Below are 12,498 nucleotides of genomic sequence, written 5' to 3' on the forward strand. Positions count from 1 at the left end.
TTTGTTCAAGTGCATTCAGCATGGGAGAACATTGCTCAGACAACCATTAATAACCTCATTGATAGCAGGCAACACTGTTAGGCTATGTGCAGACGTTCAGGAATGTCTGCAGAATTTTCCTGAACAAAACCGAACTTTTTCTGCAGGAAATTCGCATGCGTTTTTATCGCATTTTTTATTTTTTTTGGCGGATTTTCCGCTTTTTTTCCCGGAGTTTCCCAATGCAATAATATAGCCACAAAAACGCGAAAAATCCGCTAAATTAATGAACATGCTGCATTTTTTACCGCGATGCATTTTTTTTCGTGGAAAAAAACGCAGCATGTGCACAAAAATTGCGGAATGCATTGAAGTCATGGGATGCTTAATGTATAAGTTTTTTTAGCGTTTTTTTCCGCGGAAAACGGCCGAAAAAAATGCGACAAAATCCTGAACATGTGCACATAGCCTAAGTGCGGCGATTTCTGTTCACGGTGCTTATACTCGAGACTTAATAAATTGAGATGTTTTGAAGATTTTGTTATTTTTTCTATCTTTGCCTCCGTAACATAGCTATCCATCCTGTGATTTCCCAACACTTTGTTTTCTTGTTGCCATTTAAAAGTTGAGTAGGGTACACTATATGTTAATTAGCCTGCACTTTTCGGTGAGGACCATTAGGAGAGGATATTACAATTACTTTTTTGTCACTTGATTCTAATGTTTTCCTGTGAAACCAAAACAGGTCTTGCATATCAGAAAGCAGTCGGCAGAACAAGCAGTTGGCAGATATCAATTTCCGCTTTCACATTAAAGAGAAGCTATCATCATAAGAAGACCTATTTCTTAAATTTAGGTTTTTGTGTTGCATGTAATGTTAAAATAGCATTGGCTCATACATCCTGTCCTTCCAGGAAGCGTTTTCAGCAGTTTACTGATCATCAGAGGCAGGATTACAATGACAGGTAACACTTCTATACACAGCTGATATCACAGGATCCACCAATTACAATAGTCCATGTCACAGCTGACCCCACTCTCTCCTCCTTTCACAATGACCTTTGCACACGCTAATTAGATGCTTCAATTATTGTTATTTATTTTAGAGCACCATTGATTCCATGGTGCTGTACATGAGAAGGGGTTACATACAAAATATAATTTACAGAGAACAATCTGACAATACAGGCTGGTACAGAAAGGTGAGGGCCCTGCGGTGACAGTCTACAAGGTAATGGGGAAGGAGACAGTAGGTTGGGGGTTTGTAGCTGTCCCGGTGGCGGTGAGGAGGCAGCAGGGTCAGTGCAGGCTGCAAACGTTCTTGAAGAGATGGGTATTCAAGTTCCTTCTGAAAGATTATGGACGGCTTTATAGGTCAATGTTAGTAGGTTGAACAGGGTACATTGGGGAATTAGGAGCCAATGAAAGGGTTTGCAGAGGGGATAAGCAATAGAGTATTGAGAAGACAGGTGGATTGGTCAGGTAGCAGAGTCAAGGATGGAGAGGTCCGAGAGTGTTAGCTTGGAGACCACAGATAAGGATATTGCAGTAGTTGAAGCTGCAGATGATGAGGGCATGCACCAACATTTGAGTAAATTCAGGTTTGAGGAAAGGATGGATTCTGGAAATATTTTTGAGTTGGGAACATCAGGAGGTGGCGATAGCATGAATGTGTGGTTTGAAGAACAGGGCAGTGTTGAGGGTTACTCTGAGGACATCCGGTACAGGTGAAAGTGTGATATTATTTATTTTGATAGATAGATCAGGTGGGGAGGTTACATGAGATGGAGGAAAGATGATGAGTTCAGTTTTGTCCACATTGAGCTTTAGGAAGCATGATCAGAAGAAGGAGGATGTGATCGATAGACACTCTGGGATTCTGGACAGCAGAGAGGTGACATCTGGGCCAGAGAGGTAGATGTGAGTGTCATCAGTGTATAGGTGGTAAAGGAAGTCATAGGACTTTATGAATTGTCCTAGGCCAAAGGTATAGATTGAGAAGAGTAGGGGGTCCCAGAACAGAGCCTTGAGGGACACTGATAGAGAGAGGGTGGGATGAGGAGGTAGTGTTGGAGTGGGAGATGCTAAATGTGCAGTTGGAGTGGTATGAGCAGATCCTGAAGAGGGCAAGGTCTTTGATTCCAAAAGAAGAGACAATTTCTACTAGGCGGTTGTGGTCGACTGTTAAAGGCAGAAGACAGGCCTACAAGGAGGAGTATAGAAGATTGTTTGTTGTCAGTAAGTAATTAGTAATTTTTGTCATGGCAATTTCGGTGGAATGGTGGGGACAGAAGCCAGAGTGTAGGTCGTCAACAAATGAGTTCGATGGAAGGAAGGTTCAGCATGGAAATACTGTTCAAGTAGTTTGGAGTCGAACAGAAGCAATGATATGGGGCGGTAGCGGCACGCAGAGTTCAGGTCGAGGTATGGTTTCTTCAGGATAGGTGTTATCGTGGTCTGTTTGAAAGTAAGGGGAAGATACCAGAAAGGGGGAGGGGTGAAGTTAGATAAGGAGCAGATGTGGGTGAAGGTAAATCTAGTGTATGTCCATTCCTGTCGGTGGTTTCGGAGGACCACTAAGTAAGACCAAAGGATGAGGCAAGCAACAGGAGTTTGGAGGCTGCTGACTGGCAGGTGTCATTTGGGATGTTGAAGTCATCCATGATGATGGTAGGAATATCAGCAGAGGAAGTGTAGAAGCCAGGTGGAGAAGTGGTCAATAACATGGTCAATACACAATAGAGGGTCGGGGTCTGTTCACATACGTGTATGTGTTATGTTCTGAAACAACAGGAAGTTAGAATCTAAGAAAGATCTGGTGACCAATTTTGAAAATTGCAAGATTTCTATTTGTTTTTTTAATACAGATTGCGATAAGGAAACACAAACAAAAAAATACATGTTACACAAAAACCTGATTTAAACAATAGGCAATTTTCTGATAGTTTCCTTTTAATTCTTAGATCAACCGAAAATTAATTTGTTCAGAATGGAGAGAGGGTAGTGAACTGCTGCAGACACATCTAATCTTCTCTGGTAACAAAAGGGTCAGGGGTTGAAATCAAGCATGTCTAATCCTCTCTCCTGGGCATCTTCTGTAGATGAGACTCTGGAAGCCACATACTCAATAATCAGATGTTTATGGCCAGACCAAAGAGGACCTTTCACTGGACTTTTTTTTTGACCGTGCCCCTCCATTTCAAAGTTATGCCCTGCGGTAATAGAGAAACAAGTAACCCCTCCAACCAAAAGGCTCTGTGCGACAGAACTTCTCTGTGGGTCAGGTGTGTTTTGATTGGCTAGCATAAGAGGGGAAAAGACAAATGCCCAGTTGGTGGAAGGGATTTTTTTTCTTTTTTTATTATTGAGGAAGGGGGGCAACTTTGAAACTAAGAAAAAAGAAAACTGTTCCAAAATCACTGGAGAACCACTAATTGGTGAAGGTCCTCTTTAAAGGGGTTGTCCATTACTTGGACAACCCATTTTTCACCCCTCATATTTGACCCTGTTAAAATAAAAACACCTCTTCTCACTTCTGTGCCGTTGTCATTCCGGTAGTGTTGGCACTCACATTCCCGGGGCTCACATGAAGTTGTTACGCGACTCGAGCCCTCTGTTCAATCAGCGCAGGCATCACTGTCTCCTCTTTCCGACAAATCGAACATCAAGGGGAAGTGAGAGAGCAGCCGCAGCCCTGGCTTCCTATGGATGTGTAATGTGTCCAAAGGCGGGGACAGTGACTCCGGCGCTGATTGTTTTGTCACGTGAGCACTGTGCCCAATCTCACATGAACCCCTGGAACGCAAGTGTTGACCCCACTCCAACGGTGCCAGCGTCGAGGGTGAGTATAAGGCCGGGGTCACACTTGCGAGTTCAATGCGAGAAACTCGCACATCAAGTTTTGGCACTGTCGCTGGCACTCGGGACCGGAGCGTGCGGCTGCATAGAAATCCATGCAGCTGCACAATCCGGTCCCGAGTGGCAGCAGCACTGCTGGGACTTGATGCAAGAGACTCACGCGAGTTTCTCACATTGAACTCGCAAGTGTGACCCCGGCCTTATACTCACCCTCGACGCTGGCACCGTTCAAGTGGGGTCAACACTTTTATAAAATAATAGAATGAGCTCTCACAATTTTAAACTGGTCATACACATGCAGTGGCTGTCAGACAAACTTTTTTTGGGCCTACAGCTTTCTCTCCTGACTTCTCCTTACACATGAACGTTTGTTCAGTTCATCTGATTGTTCAAGTGTTGTCAGTTTACAGAACAGAGAAAGGCAGATACCAGACATCTGCCTATCTGCTGGTAAAAGGTATAGGTGACTAAACTCTGTTGGACAGAGTCGGGAAGCTTCCATATGCATTAGATTGTCAGCCGATGTCACCAACATTGGCAGGCTTGGCAGACTTTAAAGGGAACCTGTCACCTGAATTTGGCGGGTCCTTTTTTGGGTCATATGGGCGGTGTTTTCGGGTCTTTTATTAACCCCTTTCTTTCCCGCTGGCCGCACGCTGGTCGCGAAATTGACTTGACGTTGATTCGCTTTCCTCCCTAGTTAACGCGTGTTCAAAGCAATCTTGCCTTGCGCACGCGCAGTATGCTTTGCCCAACTGCGGGCACAGCCAAAAACCATTAGTGCGCATGCGCTGGCACACTATGTCCCGGAACACAGCTAAATACTTCCGGGACATAGTGCGCCGGCGCATGCGCACTAATGGTTTTCGGCTTTGCCCGCAGTTGGGCAAAGCATACTGCGCGTGCGCAAGGCAAGTTTGCTTTGCGCACGCGTTAAGTAGGGAGGAAAGCGAATCAATGTCAAGTCAATTTCGCGACCAGCGTGTGGCCAGCGGGAAAGAAAGGGGTTAATAAAAGACCCCAAAACACCGCCCATATGACCCAAAAAAGGACCCGTCAAATTCAGGTGACAGGTTCCCTTTAATCTAATGTGTATGGGGATCTTTAGGCATACCATACAGAATAGATGGCTTTTGGCCAAATAATTGTTCCATCATACACAGGAGATCTTGACTCAGTCGAGCTCTCCTGTCTGATCTATGTCATTGGCTTATCACTTATCTCCCATCGAACACACTAAACCCATATCTACTCCGACATCTGCTGTGGACGAGTCAGGAAGCCCCTATACACAGTGTAAGGGGGTGTGCAGGTGGCTGGTTTGAGCCCTGCATTCCTGTGCATGCCTACCTAATGAAACTGGGTACTTTTTGTGTTTTCTGTGTGCCCTGTGTAGTTTATGATAGTTGACACTGTTTAATATGATAATGGCTGACATTGTTCTGATATCTGTGTGTTAGGGACAGGAATAGGGACAGTCAGTGGCAGTGGTAGGTCAGCACTGGTAAGGCTACTTTCACACTAGCGTCGGACTCGGTCCGTCGCAGTGCGTCGGGCCGAGGTCCCCGACGCTAGCGTTGTCTCCGCTGCACAACGGGGGCAGCGGATGCATTTTTCCAGCGCATCCGCTGCCCCATTGTGAGGTGCGGGGAGGTGGGGGCGGACTTCTGGCCGCGCATGCGCGGTTGGAAAAGACGTTTACGACGGAGCAAAAAACGTTGCAAGCAACGTTTTTTGCTCCCGACGGTTTGCCACTGCACGACGCATCCGTCGCACGACGGGTGCGACGTGTGGCAATCCGTCACAATGCGTCGCTTAATGTTAATCAATGGTGAAAAAACGCATCCTGCAAACACTTTTGCAGGATGCGTTTTTTCGGCAAAACTACGCATTGTGACGGAATGCAGTTAACGCTAGTGTGAAAGTAGCCTAAAGGCCCCGTCTCACATAGCGATTTACCAACGATCACAACCAGCGATACGACCTGGCCGTGATCGTTGGTAAGTCGTTGTGTGGTCGCTGGGGAGCTGTCACACAGACAGCTCTCTCCAGCGACCAACGATCAGGGGAACGACTTCGGCATCGTTGAAACTGTCTTCAACGATGCCGAAGTCCCCCTGCAGCACCTGGGTAACCAGGGTAAACATCGGGTTACTAAGCGCAGGGCCGCGCTTAGTAACCTGATGTTTACCCTGGTTACCAAAAAAAACAAACAGTACATACTCACCATCTGATGTCCGTCAGGTCCATCGCCGTCTGCTTCCTGCTCCGACTGAGTGCCGCCGTACAGTGAGAGCAGAGCGCAGCGGTGACGTCACCGCTGTGCTGTACTTTCACTTTCCGTCCGGCAGTCAGTCAGAGCAGGAAGCAGACGGCGATGGACCTGACGGGCTACAGATGGTGAGTATGTACTGTTTTTTTTTTTTTACATTTACGCTGGTAACCAGGGTAAACATCGGGTTACTAAGCGCGGCCCTGCGCTTAGTAACCCAATGTTTACCCTGGTTACCAGTGAAGACATCGCTGGATCGGTGTCACACACACCGATTCAGCAATGTCAGCGGGACCTCAACGACCAAAAAAAGGTCCAGGCCATTCCGACACGACCAGCGATCTCACAGCAGGGGCCTGATCGCTGGTACGTGTCACACATAGCGAGATCGCTACTGAGGTCGCTGTTGTGTCACAAAACTTGTGACTCAGCAGCGATCTCGCTAGCGATCTCGCTATGTGTGACGGGGCCTTAAGGGTTATGGCAGTGTAGTTGCGGGTTAGTGTTAGGGGGGCACTGTAGGGTAGGAGATTAGATTGTGTGGAGAACTGGTTTCAGTCAGAGTAGTGACAGCTGAGAAAGGGGCAGAGCCAGTGTAGTGGCAGGGAGAGGGCCTTTCTGAGGTAATTTTCAGGTAGTGAGAGGAGCTAAAGCTGTGTGAGGAGAATTGTTCCAGAAGAAGTTGGGACAGAAAGCTGAACAGAGCAACAATGTAGAGTTAAGGCAGCCTGGAAGAATCAGTGGCTAGTCTGTGGGTTACCTCCCGTGACGTCCGGGACTTACGGTCCGAACAGGAATTGCGGAGGCAACCTGAATTTTCACCCAAGATGGGGAAAGTGGACGGGGAGCACTCAGTATCAGCTAGCTGGATGGTTCAGGAGGCTGCGGGCCTGGGAGCCACGGTGCAGGAAGAAAAGCTGAGGGAACAGACCAGGGAAAACACAGGAGATGGATTACTCATGTATTGGGAAAATGGATGGACTGTAACTGTTATGAAGATGCACGAGTTAAGTAAAGTTTTATTGAAAATGAACTTGGACTTTGAGAACATTTGTGTGTGTCTGCGACGGATTGGAGCCCTGTATGCTGTGAAGGATTCTGACCCACAGGTGGGTGAAATACGTGACACACAGCACACCACAAAATGGACATGATATTTCTGTAGCGGAGCGTCGGGGTGTGATGAGGAAGCAGCAGCAGTCCCTCGGTACGGCGACCACCCTGGCCTCCGTTACACACAGTAGACTGCCAGCCCATCCCGCCAATATTGGCTGGTTTGGCTGACGTTAGCCTTGCGTGTATGGTTGCCTTTAGTGGTAAATCTCTTGAAACTGATCATTTTCATATTAGTAGCGGTGCTTGTTGGCAGCCACCAGTTGGATGGAGCAGCCTTGTGTCGCTGCCTCTGATCGTCTACCTGGTACACAATGATGCGCCATCATAATAAGTAATTCTGATAATGAGCTAGCGGTGACATTCTCCTGTCGGGAATTGTATATACCGTATTGATCGGACTCGTGGAGGTAGATTGAACACTTGTTGAATATGAATGTAGATAGTTATTGACCACATCAGGATGGTATTGGAAGAGAATAGAGATATTCACTGGTGTTATACAGGATCTATGAGTAGATTGCAAACCTACATTCTTTGTTGTCTGAATGTGGAAGGGAAAGGATGATCTGGAGATCCTTAACGATAAGGTCCATATAGACTAAGGTTATGTGCACACGTTCAGGATTTCTTGCAGAAATTTCCTGAAGAAAACCGGAAATTTTCTGCAAGAAATCCGCATTTTTTTTTTTGCGTTTTTTTTCCGTTTTTTTTGCGTTTTTTTAACATTCTGCAAGCGTAATTAGCTTGCAGAATGCTAAAGTTTTCCAAGTGATCTGTAGCATCGCTTGGAAAACTGACTGACAGGTTGGTCACACTTGTCAAACATAGCGTTTGACAAGTGTGACCAACTTGTTACTATAGATGCTGCTTTTGCAGCATCTATAGTAAAAGATAGAACGTTTAAAAATAATAAAAAAAATAAAAAAAATGCTTATACTCACCTGCAGACATCAGATCTCCTCACCGGCGTCCATTCCTATAGCTGATGTGTGCGCGCAGGGCCTTCCATGACGTCACGGTCACGTGAGCGGTCTCGACCAATCACAGGACAGTGACGTCATTCGGCAAGGTCCTTCTCCGCACACCAGCTACAGGAACCAGCCAGCGTGCAGCACAGAGGCGGGAACACTGCGCTGGACATCGAGGGTGAGTATAGGACTGTTTTTTATTTTATTTCTTATTTTTTGACCACTTATATGGTGCCCAGTGCGTGGAGGAGAGTTTCCTCTCCTCCACCCTGGGTACCAACCGCACATAATCTGCTTACTTCCCGCATGGTGTGCACAGCCCCGTGCGGGAAGTAAGCAGATCAATGGACCCCTAGGTGTGCGGAATCCCCGCAATTCCGCATTTTTAATGAACATGTTGCTTTTTTTTCCGCTATGCGATTTTTTCGCGGAAAAAATCGCAACATTTGCACAAAAAATGCGGAATACCTTGTAAATAATAGGAGGCATATGTTAGCGTTTTTTTCGCGTTTTTATCACGTTTTTATAGCGAAAAAACGCTAAAAATCCTGAACGTGTGCACATGGCCTAATGGCAGCAGGTACACACAGGAGATAATGACAGAGGCCGGGGAGATACAGGCTGCATGGACAACTAGTCATTTTCTTGATGACACAGGACAATTTATGGTTTGCTGGATTTCCTATTTCATATAGCGGCATTCAAAGGAATAGTAAATTCGCTTTCCAACTAGACTTATCTCTGCCATACTATCTTCTATGGACCTTCAGGATGCACATGGTGGGGTCATGATGATTAAAGAAAAACTAAGATCCCGATTCATCATTTCACGGTTTTTTTAAGTCACTTTTCTTTTTTGACTTTTGTTTTATGCAACTGTTTTTTTGCACCAAATTCATCAAAAGGGCATACGGGATTCAAGATATTTCCACAAAGACGAAAATTATCTTTTTTTTTTCCCTTCTTGTCTTTGACTGGTTTTGCAACCTTTTAGGCTACGTTCTCATAATGAGTATTTGGTGGTAAGTTTTTGATATTGTACTTTTTCTGCTGCTATTAGGTATATTAGGTTACTTGCGTTTTTATCGTGTTTTTGACGCTGCGTTTTTTTGTCTCTTTGTGTGTCATGTTTTCTATAAAGCTACTTTGTTTTTGATGCTTCCTGGTATTTGGCGTTGACAAAACTTTATTGATACATTCATGTACGAATTATGGTGGGCAGGAGCTTTCTATCAATCTCATCCACTCTGCTGGAACCGTAAGATGCTGTATGTGTCAAAAATTCACCAATTTACCAAAAGTGTATCATAGGCACACAGGCTTAATGGGAAAAGCACACGTTCGCAAAATGTAGAAAAAAAAGACACCAAAATAATAGGCGTCCATAAAATTATTTTAAAAGTCACATTTCATAAATATTTCTAAAACATCTGGAAAAACCACGTTGACATAGAAATCAGAAAGATAATTACACCACAAAGGAGAACTTGAAAATAGGCTCAAATTGTTTGATGAATTTGTGACAAATTAAAAAGTCGCTAATTGTGAAGTATTTACATGAAAAACTGGTGGAAATGAAATGATAAATCAGGCCCTAATCTGAAAAAATAAATTAAATAATGCTAGAAATGTGGTTTTCATCGCTGTTTGTTTTAGGATCATGTAGAAAATGCTGCAGAATAAGGGCGCAGTCAGACGGCCTTCTAATTCGGCCAAGGATCGCATTGCAGTGCTTGGACTGGCCGTCGGCTATGCTGACCCGATTGTGATATCATGTGCTTCTATGCAGCTGTCACACTCGGGTCTAAAGCGCTGACAACCAGTCTGTGTTCTTACCGTAGGTCTTGTAGATGTCTTGCAGCGAACCTGAAGGTTAAATGGAGTCAGTCAGCACAAAATGGCTGTTCAAAGTAAGCACAGGCACTCGGAGCACCCTTGGTGTGGCCAAACCGTTCAGTGCACCTTCCCTCCCAGAGATAGATGGAAAATAAATACGGTAAGTGGGAAGGAGCACTGAACTGTTTGGCCACACCAAAGGTGCCCCAATTGCCTGTACTTGGTTTGGACGGTCATTCTGTACTGACAGATTCCCTCTGTTCCCTCATCAGCTTGTGGCTGTGTGATGTCCCACCCATTACCCAAGGGGGCGAGACATAGCAATTTTTTATCCTACTGGAAACAGAGCAGAGGCGACATCAGCTGACTATCTAAGGTGTTTTGGGGCCTCCCTACGATCCACTGACAGAAGAGATCTGAAAAATAGGGATCAGGAAGTTATCGGAGAGCAAATGAGGACAGATCCTTTTGTTCTCCCAGGAGATCCGCCATTGCCAGAGAAGTCTGACAGCGGTTCTTTCACAACCGCTTGGCTGAGTCCAGCGTTCCTGTGTATGTGAGGAATGTCAGGAGTAAGGAGAGGTCGGCCGATGTATGGGGGCTTTTACCCTTTTACCACAAGTTTACCGTGCGAGTCAGTATTGAGGATGAGAACCAGGTTGAACTTTCTTGACCACCATATCGAGCGTCATCAAGTTGCTCGTTCTTGTGTGGGTCTTCCGGTTGAGTTGGCTTTAAAGGCTCCAACTTCTTGTCCGATCAGGTCTATCCTCACCCCTGAAAGAACCAATACAAACTTGCTTAGCACACTAATTTTCTGGATATAACTCAGTGAATAAATGATAGGATTATACAGTGTGTTACCTTCACAGCATTTGATCATTTCTTGTCAGGGAGCTGTACAGCAGAGACGGGTATTTAGGTATTTTCTTTATCTATCAGTGCTGTCTGGAGACGTCTGTCGTAAACTGTGTAATTAATTCGCTTGGAAGACTCAGTAATATTTCATGTAGTACAGTTTAAGTAGATGACAATTTCTACTCTGCTGAAATGAGATAAGAGAAATGCATTTTTGATGAACTGTTCCGTCGCGGTTCTCTGGATTGTGGCCATAAATGCCGCATTACTTACTGGTGAGCAGCAGGTTTTAGGTTTCATTCCTAGAATATTTTTTCATTGTTATTCCTATAATATTTAATAATAGATTTCTACGAAATTTAAGGGGTTAGGTTTCTTCTTGTGGTGTAGGAAGCAGTTATGAGCGAATGTGCTCGGATAACGTCTTATCTGAGTATCTGGGCGTGCTCGTGTATTATGCTGGAGTCCATGCAGCTGCTAGACAACCTGAACACATGCAGGGGATTGCCTGTTTGTTAGTCAATCCCCACATGTATTCAGGCTGTCTAGCAGCTGCAGGGACTCGAACATAATATACAAGCGCTACCAGATACTCGGATAAGACGTTATCTGAGCACATTCCTTCATCACTAGTAAGGAGACTTAAAGGCCATGTAATGCTCCTCTGGCTATTTGCATATAATATTTTACTTATTCCACGGGGGTCACGTACTTTTGTGGCTTAGGAATAACGTTCCAGAATTGTAGTAAATACTGACATTCTGGCAGAGAAGAGAGGCATCTACCAGCAGGGAACGTAGCTTCTATGTTATGCCGTAACCATTAAGTGATTGTAGCGTTCTAGTATATCCTACATGTGCAGGGCAAACATTTTTTTTTTTCTTGCCATGCTGATGGGAATAAATGACGGGTCGCCGATGGGTTGGCATGACATCCCGGGGTCTGCAGGAGACCCCTGTGGTTTGTGGTTACCATTGCCTGATCACTATGAGCGCCGCTCATAGTAAGGCTACGTTCACATTAGCGTTAAGCTAATGTGCGTCGGATTTGCGTCGGCGACGCAGCGGCGACGCATGCGTCATGCGCCCCCTATACTTAACATGGGGGACGCATGCGTTTTTTTTTTGTTGCGTTGTGCCACACATGCGTCTTTTTTGCCGCAAGCGTCGGACCAAGAAAATGCAACAAGTTGCATTTTTCTTGCGTCCGATTTTCGGCAAAAACCGACGCATGCGTCGCAAAACGCAGCGTTTTTGTGTGCGTTTTGCCGCGTTTTTGCGTGCGTTGTGCGTTGCGTCGCCGACGCAGCGGCGCACAACGCTAGTGTGAACGTAGCCTAAGTGAGCATTTCTGCTACATAGAGCCGCAGCTTCTAGTCTCCCATGGAGAATATTAAAGCAAGAAAAAAAAAAAAAAGTCTTTAAAAATATATACCGGTATATACCGTAACATTTTTTTTAATGAAAGTTAACATCACCCCCCATTTGCCACATTTAAAATAAAACAATTAAAAAAAATAAAAACCACACATATTTGGTATCGCCAAATCCAGAATCGCCCGATCAGTATATAAAAATAATTAATCCAATCGGTAAATGGCGTAACGACAAT

The 12,498-nt window shown here is 45.1% G+C and overlaps 1 protein-coding gene across 3 annotated transcripts in view; it reads left to right on the top strand.

Annotated features, from left to right (window-relative positions):
• The window catches only part of RNF144A (ring finger protein 144A), a 103,503-nt gene that overhangs the window by 15,511 nt on the left and 75,494 nt on the right, over positions 1–12,498 (top strand). Inside the window, exon 1 of one of the 3 annotated variants that reach the window (XM_077291389.1) lies at positions 6,785–7,218. The exons of the other annotated variants lie outside the window; for them this stretch is intronic. The gene's annotated coding sequence lies outside the window, so the exon portion shown is untranslated. Of the gene's footprint in view, positions 1–6,784; positions 7,219–12,498 lie in introns of those variants that run through there. 3 annotated transcript variants of the gene reach the window in all.

The sequence above is a fragment of the Ranitomeya variabilis genome, chromosome 2, assembly GCF_051348905.1.
Source record: "Ranitomeya variabilis isolate aRanVar5 chromosome 2, aRanVar5.hap1, whole genome shotgun sequence".
Lineage (NCBI taxonomy): Eukaryota > Metazoa > Chordata > Amphibia > Anura > Dendrobatidae > Ranitomeya > Ranitomeya variabilis.